At 41.0% G+C, this 17,236-nt stretch overlaps 1 long non-coding RNA gene across 1 annotated transcript; it reads right to left on the bottom strand.

The window, feature by feature from the left end:
* Nucleotides 1-997: 997 nt before the first annotated feature.
* On the bottom strand, nt 998-11,542 carry LOC133389953 (uncharacterized). The gene is made up of 3 exons (XR_009764233.1): nt 11,456-11,542; nt 5,799-6,057; nt 998-2,029 (listed from the first exon to the last, which is right to left on the bottom strand). It is a non-coding gene; the product is annotated as an uncharacterized LOC133389953 (long non-coding RNA).
* Nucleotides 11,543-17,236: the final 5,694 nt, after the last annotated feature.

Here is a 17,236-nt window from a genome sequence, read left to right as displayed (position 1 = left end):
TTAATGACACAGTTGTACTAACATCATTCAGTTGCTGCCTTCCATGTGTTTGTATGTATCAAAAAGCCAAACTACACATTACTCAGAATCTCTGTAACTTTTTACCAACATTTAAAAATGAAAATCATCAGTAAAAGAAAGTTACCTCTATATATTTTCCCTGTAGAGAAAAGCAGTTCAAGGTAGATGAGTCTGAGAGGAAAAACAACTGGCAGGATAAGATGGGCACTCCTTCCTCACCCACTATTCTTCTGCTGATGATTTCAGCTTCCAGAGGCTGCTACTCATTTTTATAAAATGTGAAAGTTACACAAAACTCTAATGTGCATTTTGGCCCAAGCTGTTCAAACAACCAAAAACTATGCAGGTTTTATACAAATTAGTTCATAACTATAGGAGCACCCAGCTTTCATATTTGAAGGCTGCAATACATTGTCCAATATATATCACTGGAGACTTACTATGGTCCATCTGACTTCTCTGGCCTCCTATGCTGTAAAAGACACTGCAGAAAAAGTGGGGAACCTGTGGCCTTCCAGATGTTGTTGTCCCATCAGCCCCAGCCAGTGTGTCCAATAGTCAGGGATGATGTGAGTGATAATCTAACAACATCTGGAGGGCCACAGGTTCCCCATCCCTGCTCTGCAAGGTAGAGTCTATACATTGTAATATTAATGTTGGAGAGATGGTGGATCTCAGGACGAAGTAGTAGCAAGATGGAGAATCTTCTTAATGCTGGAGGTTTTTGCCATCCCATTTTGCCTTAAGGGGACTAATGCCCCATCAAAGTGGAAAATCTGGCACCTTCATAACCCCACCCTAAGGAAATCTATAGAGCGAGTTCTATAGTTTCTAACAGACCATGAAGCTTTCTAAAGGTCAGTTCTTTGGCAGGCTCTTCAGTTTATGTTATGTTAAAGTAAATAAACATTGTCAATAATTAATTCCTTTTGTAAGAATAACAGATGAATAAGGAAGAAAGCTTCTGTTTAAGAGGTGTGTGGAAATCATTTATTTACTATACTGTGATTTCATAGACATTTCACCAGGAAAAGTTTGAGGACCAATATTTCAATATGGAAAAGGAAGCACTACAGTTTCTATCCATAGGGAGAAAAAAGCCATAAAGAATTACATAGTGGAGTGTTTCTTCTCATGTAAACTTACTTTTTAAATGACATTTTTATCCCACCAAGGAGTTCAAAGTGGCATACATGCTCCCCTCCATTTTATCACCACAACAAGCTAGTGAGGCAGGTTGACCTGAAAAAAATGGTGACTGGCCCATAGTCACCCAGTTAACTTCATGGCTGAGTTGGGATTTGATCCTAGGTCTCCCAACCCTAATCCATATCTTTCTGTTTCCTACCCACCCTTTGTTTTTAGTTTAACTATGAATCTAAGTATTACATCATTGCTTATTTCTATTCTACAGTTCTCTGTTCGGAACAACACCTGAAGCGTGAACAGCTAAAGATCTTAAAACAACAATAAAATCAGCAAAAGCAATCATAATGAAAAACAAAGGCCTATCAATAAAACACTCAGCAGATATGAATAACTAACCAGCAGCAATTAACTAATACCATGATCTCATATTATGTCAACCCATGAAAATGTGCTCGAAAACAGTCATGTTTTCAGATGCTTGCAAAAGGATAAAGCACTTTCTGTTCTGAATCCTGCCCCAATTTGTGTAAGTCCAGAAATCCTTTTTCTCCAAGAGAACCTGGAGCTGTCCCAAGCTGCCCACTCCATCATGCAGACTCAAAATTAGATGAGAACTATTTACATCAGAAAAAGAAGGCTTTTCTTATTGAAGGCAAATTATAGTTTCTTTTTACTCTTGAAGGAACCACCACACCCTATTTCTAAGCTGTTAAAAAGAATTGTAGCAAGACATCATGATGGTCAAGGGCAAGCCAAGTACCCTGTTTAAAGTTTCCAAAATTCTTGTCCACATCCTCAGCTGATACGCTTATCCAACAACATGGTACAATCAGAAGCTTCATATGCCACCACCTCTTACCTGCAAAAAATGGCAGAATCCAAGTCAGGAGAAATACGTATAATTTTATGTATACAGTATCTATGAAACTGCTCACAGCAATCTATCAGGGATTATTTACCTCCTGGGATAGCTGAATGTTATAGGCCCTTTGCTATTTGGAAGAAACCAGCTAGATAACATTGTTTAGATGCTGTGATAGAGCTTCTGTTCAAGCCAAAGATACATCCTGTTTTATTGTCTGTTAAGAGGCTATTTGTGCAGAATTGTGTCCATACCTTAGTTTTGTTCAGTAACTCCCCTTCATGCACTCAGTGCACTCCAGCATTCAGTTGCACTCACAGACCATGCCTCCAGTATTCACACATGCAGTTGAGCATGCATAGGTCAGGATGTGGCCTGCTGATCTAGTCCTACTCCTACTTCATGCTTAAGAGGAAAACTTGAAGAAACCTGTGACAGTTGTTAAAACCAGTGGTCCACCAGGCTGGTGATAGCCATATCAATCGATAAATCTCCAAAGTGTTCTCAAAACCACATGGATTCATAAGTCTCCATGGGTAAAGTTCCTTAACCAGCACATGAATGGGTGAGCATTTTGATTCAGTTCACATTTCGAGTTCAATCTATCAAATGTACACTTTCCAGAACAATATGAGAACCAAAACGAAGCCATTCTTCTAAATTTGAACTTACTCAAATTTTGCGATACAGTTTGCCAATCAATATTTACAAAAACACATATATTAGGGGAAAGTATGTATAAAAATGAATATACAAGTAAACATAACATGCAGAATTCATTACATGACAAGAAATGGCTTCAAAAATTTGTACATTAGTCAAAACTTCCTAAAAATGTGTTTATTAGGAGAAATTTGGACTAAAATGCTGAAAATTTTCATGAGGATTAAAAAACACACTCATAAATTGCTGCAGAAATGTGGAGAACTGAATTTAAGATGGAAAAATAAGAAACTGAGAGAACAACAGTTGACATCCCTAACCAGTGCCCACTCTTTTGGAGGTTAAAGAATCCTAGAATATGTGCTCACAGTCAGTGTATTTAGTGCATGCCTGCATACACACACAGGGCCTTCCTCCTGATGAAAACAGCAATTTCAGCAAATACAGGGCAAAGTCCTCCTTCCCACCTGTTGTGATCCTGATGATTACCAGCTGTGTCACCAGTGATTGCTATTAGCATTAAAAAAAATAGATGCACATGCTAAGTTCAAAAAGGCATTTAATGTAAATTCTAGTTTGACCCATAGAACAGACATATTTAGAACTATACAGTTCCTGTGAATGAGCTATAGGGAGAAAGGCACGGGCAATTCTTAAAAATCACTGCAAAAATTTAAAAAATCAGTGTAAATCAGTTTGATTCTAAAACTTACCACATCAACCTCTAATGATGCTTTCACAATATGTGCTTCACAGCATCATCATAAAATATGCTATTGCACCAGTATTACTATATGGCCCCCACAAATCTATATACCAAACCAGATAGCTTCCCACAAAGGTCACTGCCGATTATGTGCAAGGCTATGATGGGGGAAAAAAAGTTACAGCTGCTGCAGTTCTATCTTTTAGGAAATCATTAAAAGTCACAAAAACCCTGTCCCCAAATGAGTTCAGCAACCCATGGGAAAAAAGAAAGGAAGGTTGTCTTGAACTGGAAAGTGACTCATCTTTGTAAATGATTTCCAGCTACCATCAGCCTAGATGCTGGCTGGAAATTAAGCTAAGGGGCTACGGTCAAGTCTAAAGGGAGAAGGCTTTGTGCTAAGGAAACAAAGCAAGGACTTTTGGCAACTAAACCCTTAGGGAGTAGTTTGAAAATATGCAGTCTACATCTGCTTGAGGCTCAGAAATGGAGCAAGTCTGTGGCAAGAAGGTAGGCCTATCTTTTCCAAATAGCTGCCATTAGTTGTACAAGTCTTCTCCCATCCTTTCACTGATATTGTTAAATATTAGAGCAACATCCTTCAAAAGTAGAATTGTTCCCAAAATTTTGCTTAAAGTGAAGTAAAAGTGAATTTGGGGGTTCCTCAGGTAAAGGAACTTTGAAGGATACCAAAAATGTAGCAAGATTTCTAATGGCGAGCTGGGGAAGGAGGGAGGGAAAGCAATACTATGTGTTCCTATGAAAATTAATTTTGCCCACAGCAAAAAAATGTCAAGAGTTTTGAATATTGCTCCTCAGACAAAATACCTGGCAAATGGCAAAACCAAAAACAAATTTAAAAAAATTCAAGAGGCAAGCCTAAAAAGTTTTGATAAGACTAGTGAAATTTCTCAGGGTTTTTTTTGTGTTTATTTGTTCCTAGTTATAACAACATATCTGTTATAAGATTTCAGTTGGATGACCTCTCCAGGTCCCCTTCATCCTTGTGATTCTGTGAAGAGATTGCTAGGATGGACAAGACTGGTTGAACAGATCTGACCAAGCACATTAGATAAATTAAGATGATAGATTTTGGTATTGAATAATTGTTAGTTCATCTTCCTTAGAATGATGAGAAAATAGCCTGGGACTATTCTGGAAGGAGGCATCCCTTCCCTCTCCCTTTGCTGGATATGATGTCATTAAGCTATGTGTGTTAAAAAGCTTAGACTAGTAGTTTTGGGGGAAAGCCAGATTGCAAGGGACAGAGAGATGACTTGACTCTGGAAACATCTTAGGTTGCTGGGTTTCCCCCTAGAAATTTGGTGTGGAAGCAGTGAACCTTGTGGGACATCTGTGAAAGTGATTAATGCTATCCCCTCATTTATGCTTAACCTATATACTTATAAATAAAAGGAAACATTACAAACTTCCTTCTAAGCCTAAGAATGCACAGTAACATGCTGACAAGTGAAATGCTGCATGAAGTAAATATTGTCACCATGCTGAAATGCTCCTTCACAGCAGGATGGGCAAGAGAAGGAGACCTTGGCAAGTATCTCTTCATGCAAGGCTGTTTAGAACCTCTCACATCCATTTTGTTCCTCACTTTATATTTGAAACTACAGGTTATGTAAGGACATGGTCTTGGAGGGTTCACAATTTCCTTTCAAACAAGTCCAAACCCCAATGGTTTCCCTGTTGAAATCCTTAAAATATTGTTTGGCCTTTAAACTGTCCATAAAAGAAAGCTTATAGCATTAGTATTCTTGATCTTTTTTTAGTTTCCTTTTCTTTGTGCAAACTTTCGTGAGGTAAGAACATAAGAAGAGCCTGCTGGATCAGGCATCGTGTTCTCACAGTGGCCAGCCAGATGCCCATGGGAAGCCCACAAGCAGGACCTGAGTGCAAGAGTACCCTGCAGTTTCCAGCAACTGGTGTTCAGAAGCACACTACCTCTGATTAATTATTGATTGGATTTAATACAGTTCTAAATACTTTAATGCAATCCCTACACTTCCCCAACTGATGAGAAGTTCAACAACAAAGGGATTTAGTTTCCTTTGGATGAGAGAGAGCCCTGAAAACCTTCACCGCCTTTGTACTATTTGCCAACATTTCCATTTATTTACAAACAGACAAGGAAATGATGGCACTCCTATAGGAGGCAGCATGGGTAATATTCAACTAAATAGTTATGCTAGGGCAAGGATTAGCACTAGCACAATGGGATTTCCCTTCTCTCCTCTCTCTATGCCATCCCAAATCTGCTCTGGAGGTTTTGGGGAAAACCCAAAATGGATTTAGGGGTCAGCTGGGGTGAGGAGAGGGGGAGAATACAAGCCTGTTAGGTCAACAGAATGCTTTCAAACCAGCACCGGCCAACAGATCCCATACCTGCTTGTGAGACATGTAGTGGAGTTAAGGCAAGGAATCTCTTCAGGCCCTTGAAAAACAGGTCACAGGCAGATGAATGTTACGTCTTACAACAATCTCCCTTGGGGTCAGGCAAACCTGTTTTGTTCCATATTCTCTCGTGCATACTTCTGTAGCCAGCTTTGACAGTCTCTCACTCTTTGGTTGCCTCCCCTGGGTGCCACCATTACTTCATGGAAGGAATGAGCTGGATTGTCTGAGATGCCCCCACTCCCGGGTACTATATGAGAGGAAAGACGCTCTTCAGACAAAAGGTCTTGCAGCACAATATAGTGCTACTTCTGGTGAGTCAGAAAGGCAGAATCATTATAACACCAGTGTTAAAGGCATTGGCCAGGTCCCATTCAAGGTGTCAGGTAATGTTTACAGCCCTAAATGACTTTGGATCTGGATACCTGAAGGCCCACTTCTACCATATCAGCCTACCTGCGCATTAAGATCATTCAGAGGCCCACCTGTTCCTCCATCTAACTTTCTCAAACCTATCATTTTGTCTCTATTTCCCATCTCAATTTTCCCTTCTCATGCTCCTCCCCCTCATCCTTCCCTGCATCTTAGGGCCTTTTAAATTGTCCTGTCTTGATGCACAGTGTGACATCCTTCCCCAGCACCACCTGTGAAGCTCTCACTTGTGGCTACCAGCAGACAGGAACATCAGGTTTTCTTCTTACCCTTTACAGCTCTAGCACAGTTCTCAGAAGATCCCCCTGCTAGGCCTTACTACCCAACACTCTGTATCTTTTATAACCTTTAGACTGTGCCTTAGTCTCTGCCAGGCTATCGCGATACCTTGTGTCTATGGGTATAGGCAATTCCCAAACCCCCCTGCAGCCTCTTGCACTGAAGCATACAGCCCTGGGTTTCTCTGTTGATAAGCTTATGGTTTCATATATGTTCTGACATGTACTTTACTTCTCATTAATTGCCTCAGAACTCCGACTCACTCTCAACAACAACCACCACCTCCAAACACCACCAAAACCTCTCCCCCAACTCTCTCAACCTCCAACATCCACCTCACAATTCACCACCCAGATTTAACTGTCATTCTTCCATTTATACTCCCAGCCATTCAAATGCTCAGCCAATCATTCAGCATTCTACTGCTCATGTACTCCCCCTCCTCTTTCACCCCACTTACCATATGTCTTCTATATAACCAGCACTTACCATATTTACAATATAAGCAGGAACATCACATTCCCCCCCCTTAAAATAACAGCAAAGTATTATTCCTGCTCTAGGATTCATACGACGCATTAATAATAAAAAACAAGTCTCTTAGGGTAAAATGTCTTTTCACACCCACGTCTGGGTCACGTCACTGCAGTCCCGGCCACCTGCCTTGAAAGTCCATCGGCCAATACATTGTCCTTGCCTTTTATGAACTTAAAGTCCACCTGGTAATCTTGTAAAGCCCAGGGCCACCTCTGCAACATGGTGTTATTATTTCTCATAGTCTCTAACCATAGCAATGCTCGATGATCCATTGTCACTGTAAATCTTCGTCCCCAAATGTATGGGCGCAAGTTGCTCAGTCCCCACACGACCGCTAGGCATTCCTTTTGGACTGATGAATAATTCTTCTCCCACGATGTCAGCTTGTGACTAAGATACACCACTGGATGTCTGGTGCCTCCCCTCTCTTGCAGCAAGACGACTCCCAGCGCTAGGTCTGACGCATCTGTAGCCACGAGAAGTGGTTGCTCGAAATCTGGTGCTATCAATACAGGCCCTTGGCAAAAGGCTTGCTTTAGAAGGTCAAAAGCCTTTTGACATTCATCCGTCCACACCACATGCTCAGCACACTTTTTCCTTGTTAGCTCATGCAAGGGGGTTGCTATTTCCCCAAAAACTTTTATAAATTTACGGTAGACACCAGCCACACCTAAAAATGCCAACTTGCTTTTTAGTTAAGGGGATGGGCCACAATTGTATTGCCTCAACTTTGCTCCATAAGGGGGTTATTTTCCCACTCCCCACCTTATGTCCTAAATAGATCACTTCATTCAAACCAAACTGGCATTTATTGGCTTTTATAGTTAGCCCTGCTTTCTTAAATGCCTCTAACACTGTTGTCAGGTGTTGGACATGCTCAGGAACTGACTTGCTGAAAATGGCCACGTCATCTATATAGGCCACAGCAAAGTCCAACATGCCTCGCAACACAGTGTTGATTAGTCTCTGAAAAGAACTTGGTGAGTTCCTTAGTCCCATGGATAAAGTCACATACTCATAAAACCCATCTGGTGTACTGAAGGAAGTTTTGGCGCTGGATTGCTCGTCTAATTCCATCTGCCAAAATCCTTTACACAGATCTATGGTAGAGATAATGGTTGCTGCTCCCAATAGCTCTAACATTGCGTCCACCCTAGGCATAGGATACGCATCTGGGACAGTAATTTATTGATTAATTGATAATCAATACAAAACCACATGGTTCCATCTTTTTTCGGAACCGGTACAATACTTGAGGCCCAGGGACTGATGGATTCCCTGATCACCCCTAGTTCCAACATGTCTTCAACCTCCTTTCTAATCTCATTCAAAACTTTCCCATTCACACAGTACGGAACAGATCTGATTGAGGCATGATTTCCAGTATCAATGGAATGTCTGGCTATACTGGTTCGGCCAGGTTTGTTGCTGAAGAGATCCCCATAATTTTTTTAAACTCTTAGAATCTCTTTCTTGACTTCTTCCTCCACCTCCTCTGACCATTCCAATTGATCTACTCCTCCTTTTGCTTTGCTTTCCTGTACCAAATCTGGAAGTTCAGGACCATTACCCTCAGGGAACAAGGTGACCTGTAAAACTTTAACATCCCTGGTGTGATATGGTTTGAGCATATTGACATGCACCACCTTCTGTTTGACTGGTTCACATTCATTCTCTCTCTCAGCAGGCATCCACAGTCTGTACAAAATCCCATTCTCACACACAATTTGATCCCTCAGATTGTCAGTAAAGGGAATCCTTTGTGTAAGGGCTAGATCCTTCATTTGCTTCAAACTTTCATCCTTATCCAGCTCTTCTCTGAACTGCTGTGCCTCTGCAGTAGAGACCATTCGAAACTGTGTCTCTCTCAGCAGGCCTGCTAGGGGTTGCTATGGCGACCTCAGTCTCAACCGCAGATTCTACCCTGTTTTGTTCAGAGCTGGCTAAAATGGCTTCTGTTCCTTTGCTCCTTTGGTTTTGAGTCACAACATATATTTTTCCTTGTGCCCCCATAACATCTCTTCCCAGTATCACTGGTTCTTGTTGTTGGGCATTAATACCCACTTTACAGATCTCCTCCTTTCCTCTCTGCTTTAATTTTATCAGGGCCATGGGTATGCTTTCTGGTTCACCCCTCACTCCTTGGATTGTCACCGTTTCCTGAGGTAATATTTCCTCAGATTTTATCAAATCTGGCCTCAGTAATGTCTGAGCGGCACCAGTATCCAGCAATGCCCAATAATTTGCCCCTTGCACACTCACTTCTTTCCTCAGACTTGAATCAAAATCTTGTACATTTGTCCAGTTTATCTGGCAGAACTGAACTTTCTTTGTTTCTAACTCCCTTGGTTCTGCTTTCACTGCCCTTCCCTGAGCAAGATTACCAATGGGGTTGGCAACCTCACATTGGAAACGTAGGTGCCCCGGTCTACCACATTTATAACATAATTTATCCTCCATTTTGGGGTACACAGATCCACTCTGGGGTGTCCTGTGCCCTTCAGATTTTATTGGAGGGCTCACTCGCTGTGGTACCACATCCTTTCTGCCACCATTATATGGTCTGGGTTTAAACTCTCTTGATGTTTTCCCCACCCAGCCAGTTCTATTGGAGGCAAAGTGATCTGCCAACTCTGCTGCCTCTTGAACAGATTTAGGGGAACAGTCTTTGACAAGGAGCCTTATTTCTGGTGGTAACTGATGGTATAATTGATCCAGTATCATGAGGCTTTTCACCTCTTCTACTGACTGAGCTTTGGCACTTCCCATCCACTTTCCAAATATGTCCTCCAATTTTGCTTCCAGTTCAACAAAAGACCTCCCTGCCTGGATCTGGCAGTTTCGAAATAACTTTCTGAAATAGTCAGGACCCAGTCTGAATCTTTTGTACACTGCCTCTTTAAACTTGGCATATGTGACAGGCCTGTCTGAGGGGAAATATTGGTATACCTCTGCCAATTCCCCTTTGATCAAATTTGATAAATATTGCATATATTTATCTACCGGTAGCCCCCACATCTGAGCTGCCTTTTTGAAGGTGTTGAGGTAAATCTGTGGGTCTTGTCCAGGCTCATACACCGCAAAGTCTTTTGGTGTAACCTTGATTTTTGTTTAATTTTTGTCTTTCCTTGTTTCATCAGAATGAAACTTCTCTCTTTCAAATTTTAACTTTTCCACTTGTATTTCAGCATCCACGCTCATTCTTTCTATTTCCAACTTCTGCTGTTTTTCTTTCTCATCAGCCTGCATCTTAAAACTTTCAGCCTCCATTCTCACTTTCACCATTGCAATCTCTCTATCCTTATCTTTTTCCTCACGTTCCCATCTTAACTTCTCTCTTAAATATTCTATATAAGCGGGATTGCTTGAGTACCCTTCTGGGGTCTCTTCCCTGTCAGGTTGTTTGTGTTGGACTGATGTATGCGTTATTAATGCCACTCGCAATTCATCTACCTCTTTACCCTCGTGAGGTAAATTGCATGTTATGCACTTCTGCACCAGCTCCTCTCTTTTCATCTTTATATATTCAGCCATGTTTTAGGAGTTCACTCACACTTTACCACACACTCTTTGCCAGTCACTCTCACAAGTAATCTTTGTTTGTTATTTCTTTTTGCTGCACCACTTTTAGGGACTCTCTGTTGTTCGTATCCCACTGCTACAGCCACCACATGTGACGTCCTTCCCCGGCATCACCTGTGAAGCTCTCACTTGTGGCTACCAGCTTACCTTTTACAGCTCTAGCACAGCTCTCAGAAGATCCCCCTGCTAGGCCTTACTACCCAACACTCTGTATCTCTTATAACCTTTAGACTGTGCCTTAGTCTCTGCCAGGCTATCTTGATACCTTGTGTCTATGGGTATAGGCAATTCCCAAACCCCCCTGCAGCCTCTTCCACTGAAGCATACAGCCCTGGGTTTCTCTGTGGGACTGGATACACTTTCCTCCGGTCCGCCGCTGCCACCATTCGATACAACTGTTCAGCCTTGGTTACTTTGCTATTCCCCCTGGTTTGTGTTTCCCAGCTGAAGGAATCAGGCTTTTGTTTAACCAAGAAATATTTATTTAGTATTAGAAATAACAAGATTACTTAATTACTTTGTTGACAAGCTTATGGTTTCATATATGTTCTGACATGTACTTTACTTCTCATTAATTGCCTCAGAACTCCGACTCACTCTCAACAACAACCACCTCCAAACACCACCAAAACCTCTCCCCCACCTCTCTCAACCTCCAACATCCACCACACAATTCACCACAGATTCAATTGTCATTCTTCCATTTATACTCCCAGCCATTCAAACGCTCAGCCAATCATCCAGCATTCTACTGCTCATGTACTCCCCCTCCTCTTTCACCCCACTTACCATATGTCTTCTATATAGCCAGCACTTACCATATTTACATTATAAGCAGGAACACCACACACATCCACCCTTCCCCTTTGCTCCCAGCCATCTGTAGCAGCTGCTCTAGACAGCTGTTCAATCAGCTAGCAAGCATGCAACACCTGCGTGTGATAGGAGCAGGCTACAACTGGCTCAATCTGGCCCATGCTATGGGTGGGAGTAAAGGGACATGGTGGTGAGTCCTGGTGACCTGCCACACACACCAACATTTGTCTGTCCTTTCCTATCATAATCCTTTAATGCTAGTGATTGATCACCCATGCAATCCATTTTTTTCAATAACAGAGCTTTTTCAAATTGAACTTTCCAAGTTGTTTTGTCAACATAACAATACTATTACATCCTGCCATAAATAACTTCCAGATATGTCCATTGGCTAACTTACTAGGGACAAAAAGAACACTTACTTAGAATTTCCTTTTTTTATTATTTTTATTTCCCTCTGTAATATGCATAAGCAGCATAAACAAATTAGGTACGGAAGAACAAAAAGATATGTATTATATTGTTGTGTGCCTCCCCAATCTCCGAGCGGTGAGATTTCAGGGGTCCCTGCGCTCCTCCAGGGTTTGGTTTCCTTTGGGAAGGTCAGCGGAGACTGCTATGTCTTTATGAAATATGTCTTATTTATTTACATACATTCCAACCTGAGCTTCAGGGCATCAGCAGTTCAATATCCAGCTTTTCCATCAGTGTTACAGGAGGCACCCCAAATGCCATGGTGCAGAGAGCCAGTCTGTCTGCCTGCCTCCAGTCTCCAAGCATTCTCAGACGCAACTCAAACTAAAAGCCTCTCCTGGGCTCCAGGAAGGGGGGGGGTGCTCTCCAGAAGAGTTTCAATGACAAAAGGGTCTTCCTGGCCCATTCACAAGTTGCTGGGCAACCGATAATCCCATTATCCTACCTGGCCACTGTATTTGTTTAACAAAGGAGAGACTCATCTGACCAGCAGAGCGAGTTTCTTCTCCCCCAGGCACAAGTCTCCAAATCAGAGGCTGGAAAGGGGACCCACAGGAATCATCCATTCAACCCCCCCAAACACATAACAATATAATGCATCTTACAAATCATAGCTAAAATGAATCTCACAAATACTGAAATTTTCTCTGAACTCATCTTTTCTCTAAACTAAAAAGCCCCCAATGCTGCAACCTTTCTTCCATCCCCTTGATCATTTTGGCTAACCTTTTCTGGACCTTTTCCAGATCTACACTATCTTTTTGAGGTGACGTGACCAGAACTGTACACAGTATTCCAAATGCAGTTGTACCATAGCTTTGTATAATAGCATCATAGCATCAGCACTTTTATTTTCAGTTCCTTTCCTAATGATCCCTAGCATGGCCTGTGCCTTTTTCACAACTGCTGCACACTTCCCAGAGTTCCCCTGGGAAGAGGGACATTGATTGATTGATTGATTGACTGATTGCACTTGTATATCGCCCCATAGCCGAAGCTCTCTGGGCAGTTTACAGCAATCAAAAACATTAAAAAATATATACAATTTCACACATATATTTTAAAAACAATTTAAAACACAATTTTAAAATTTAAAACAATATAAAAACAATTTAAAACACATGCTAAAATGCCTGGGAGAAGAGGAAAGTCTTGACCTGGCACCAAAGAGATAACAGTGTTGACGCCAGGCGCACCTCATCACAAAGATCATTCCATAATTTGGGGGCCACTACTGAGAAGGCCCTGAGATTGCCAAACCACACAGTGAATTGTAGTTCTGTGAGGGGTTCTCTAACAACTCTCAGCAGTCTTAAGAAATTACAGTTTTCAAGATTCTTTGGGAGACACCATGACTGTTTAAAGTAGCATGATACTGCTTTAAATGTATAGTGTAGATGGGGCCTAGTACACTCTCTTAAATTTCACAACCTCCAAAATTTAAATTTCCATCTAGTATGGAAATTGTCAGAAGGTTGTCAGCCAATCTGGGCACTTAACAAAATATGAATTTAACTATCTTGGCAACGCTCCATATCTCATTAAGCCACCAATCTCTTGCATTTCTTTCTGTCTCCATTTGCAGAATGACATTTGGCCTCTCAATACAGAAGCTTCAGTGCAATCCTAACCATGTCTACTCAGAAGTAAGTCCTATTGAACTCAGTGAGACTTACTCTCAGGTAAGCAGAGTTAGAATTATAGCCTTGACTAAAGTTTCTGTCTGTAGACATGCGGGGGAAGGGGGACAAATGCCTGCCTTCTAACATGCACATCTAGCAAAATTTATTTTTTTCTGAGGTAATTATTGATGGTCTTTTAAATTATACACATTTTAGTGATTTGTTAAGCTATATATGTGTCTATGCACTGTGGAGGGGTAGCAGCAAAATGTTAATGGATGCCAGTACTAGTGGGGAAGTTTTTAGTCCCTTGTGGTGCCAAAAACAGATAATTCTTTGCTTTATTAGGCAACATTAGTATTATGTTCCCAACAGCAATCATTATTTCTGGCTGGCATTCTAGAAGGATAGATTTCCTATCAATCACGGTTGTTTCTGGGGTACACTACAAGTGATTTTCCTCTTACAAGAATATAGTACGAAAAGACTAAGTAACACGAAACAGGAAAGGTTAGAAGAGATAATGGAAGCAACTTTGCTTCAATAATGGTAACTGGTAAGCAATCTCGGGAATTGATGTGATAGGACAGCTTGTGAGAAGAGAGCCTTACCATCAGCACTGAAGATGAAGAACAGAAAGTAATTGCAACTGACTTGAGACAGAATCAACACATTCAAGTCTGTAACCCAGTTTGCCTCTAGGAAAGAAATACAAGGGAAATCTGCACTAAAACAAATACCTCAGTTAACAAAGTAGATGTGTTGCTGGGCATTATTTCTTTAACAGAAACTTTGGTACAAGACGTTGGAATAACATGGAAATAATAGGGAAAGGTTTTACACCTACTCATAGTTGGTGTGGGAGCTTCAACAGGGGCTTTAAAGGTTGCCTACCTGGCACCCACACACACACTCCCCTTCTTCTCCTCTGAATTGTATTGGATCTTTCCCTCCCCAGCCCTGGAAGAAAGCAAGAGATCTTAAGGCAAAGCAAACATACAACCTTGTCAGTTTCAGCCTAGCAAAGGAAAGGCATAGGCTTGAAAGTTTATAGCAAAGCAAAGGCACAGGTTAGTCAGTTTCACCTTAAAGCAAAGACACAGGCTTGAAAGTTTATCCATAGCACATCAAAGCTAGTTAGTTTCACCTTAAGAAAAGCTTTCCATAAAAGGAGCTTCATTCCTGGAGAATTTGTTAACTGAGGTATTATGTAAATGTTGGCTGATAACAAGCCTTATAAAAATGATACCTGTTTTATTCCAAGGTATTATGTGTATTATTGAAAAGTGTGTGTGGTGGGGGATGTTTTACTTTCTCAATAACAAGGGGCACTTTCAAACAGCTGCCCAGGTCTCACCATCATGTGGTTCCCCAGATATGGACTGCAACTCCTATCAGCCCCAACCAGCATGGCTATTGGTGAGGAATGATGGGAATTGTAGTCCAGCAACATCTAGGGACCCAAAGGCTGGGAAAGGCTGGTGTGGTTCACACGCTATAGTATGCCAAACTATGACTGACCAGGACTGTGTGAATGTGTTGACTCCCAGAGGGGATATCACAACTGCTTTGTCCACCCCCTACCCCTACTCTTTAGCCACAAGCTGTACCAAGGTTCTGGTAAGGCATAGTGTGATGTGACATATAAACTAGGCCAATGAGTGTGGATGATGAGGGTTCAAAAGGATTAGAGCAGCGTTTCCCAACTAGTGGGCCACCAGATGTTGTTGGACCACAATTCCCATCTTTCATGACCATTGGCAATGCTGGCTGAGGCTGATGGGAGTTGTGGTCCAACAACATCTAGCGGCCCACTAGTTGGGAAAGGCTGGATTAGAGGGAGAGAATCTTGTACTCAGTTGCTAACACCTGATCACTATCTTCTTTTAACATGATACCCTCCTAATGCTGGCCTGGCACTAGTTTTCATAGTCATTGCAACTCTAATAGGGTGAAGCAAAATGGTGTGGATGGACCAGCCTTTCCCAGCTGTTTTGGACTACAACTCCACTCAGTGGCACATGGCAGATGGGTTGTAGTCCGAAATAGCTGGAGGACAGCAGGTTGGTGAAATCTGTGATAGATCAATATGGGGATAGAAAAAAATTCATTGTTACTTGTGACCAAACTACATGCAGGTTTTTAAAAATGTAAATTACATCAGCTATGGGGGATGATGATTAATGGTATCAGTGCATAGGGGAAGGGACATCCCCCCCTGGTGCACTCTTGAAGAAAATTCTGAGATTGTATTTGGTTTGAAGGGAAATCCCCAGTAGGTGCCAATGAAGTCATGAGTAGTTAGGCCTTCCAGCTACATAGTCTGGACTTTACTACATCCTGGAAATCCAACTTTTACTTCTTTAAATCAGCTATTTTCTAACTCACATCATAGTTCATGAAGAATACACATTTCTATTATTCCATTTACTTCCAAACAATTCTGAATTAAAAATGGCAATCACAGTAATATACACAAATTAGGTGAACATATGATATTTGGTTATACTTCATAACTGATTTCCAATTCATTCCAGGCACAATTCAAGTTTCCAGGCACAAGTTTGTTTATTTATTTATTTATTTGAGAATGTATTTAGTATGTCTTACATCCAGAGTATGGCTACAGTATTTAAAACAACATTACCATATCCATTTAAATAAACAGAGCAGGTAAATATATTAGAAGTGAACTGATATCCCATAAAAGCCTGGAGAAAGGACATATCTAAGACTAATTCTGGGATATTATGTGTACCGCATGGTATATTTCCACAGTGAAATTGGGGTGACACTACAGAGAAGACCCTATCCCATTTCACCCCTCTGGTCCATCATTTGTGGAACAAGTTGTTGTTACTGACTTTAAAACTCCAATTACCCTTCTTTTTTAAAAAAAACCTGAAGCTCAAATATAAATTAGGGGTGGATGAATCTATCAATTTTGGTTTCTCTCTTTCTCATCCCCCCCCTTATGTTCAGTCCATAATATTTCAACATCAGTTTGCTTTTAAAAAGAAAAAATTGTCAGCATTGCAGTATTTCTCTTAATATACACATTTTTGCATACAATTATTATGATAGCTGGCTATCAAAGTCCAATCTGACAAACTCCATAAAGAGACACTCCAGTCTTGCATACGGGATACAGGTTTAATGAAAAACTCAAAACATACATTTAAATAAGGAATGCTAGATAAAGCACTTGGCTGATTGAATACTTCTCACCTGTGCTTAGCAAGCAATTCAAGTATCTTAAAAAGACATTATACCACAATTATGCCTAATATGCACATTTTTCAAGCAATTCTCCTTAATTTAATGCATTGTGTATATCTCCCCCTATATATGCATTTTTGTACACATTGTTTGCTTTAGAACTGTATCACAGAATTCAAAGAAGGGCAAATTTTGAAAAATAGCTATAATTCAGTTTGCATATTCTATCAGGGAGTGCAAATGAGGTAGGTTCACACTAAAATATGAACAAACCACATTTCTCCCAGGTACCTCTGTAGCTTTTTTAGATAGAGATATTTTTCGGCAAAACTGCTAACCATGCAAGTTCCAGGTGAAATATTTGCACTGAAAAGTTTAGTTTTCTATGTAACAACAAAAAGACCAAAAAAATTCCCAGAGAGGCTGGTTTTATGCTTCTGTTTCCTTGCATCATCCTGTGAAATGGAT

Source organism: Rhineura floridana, chromosome 8, assembly GCF_030035675.1.
Source record: "Rhineura floridana isolate rRhiFlo1 chromosome 8, rRhiFlo1.hap2, whole genome shotgun sequence".
Taxonomy (NCBI): domain Eukaryota; kingdom Metazoa; phylum Chordata; class Lepidosauria; order Squamata; family Rhineuridae; genus Rhineura; species Rhineura floridana.
Note: the sequence above shows the minus strand (reverse complement) of the source record. Positions and strands in the feature narration are given on the sequence as shown.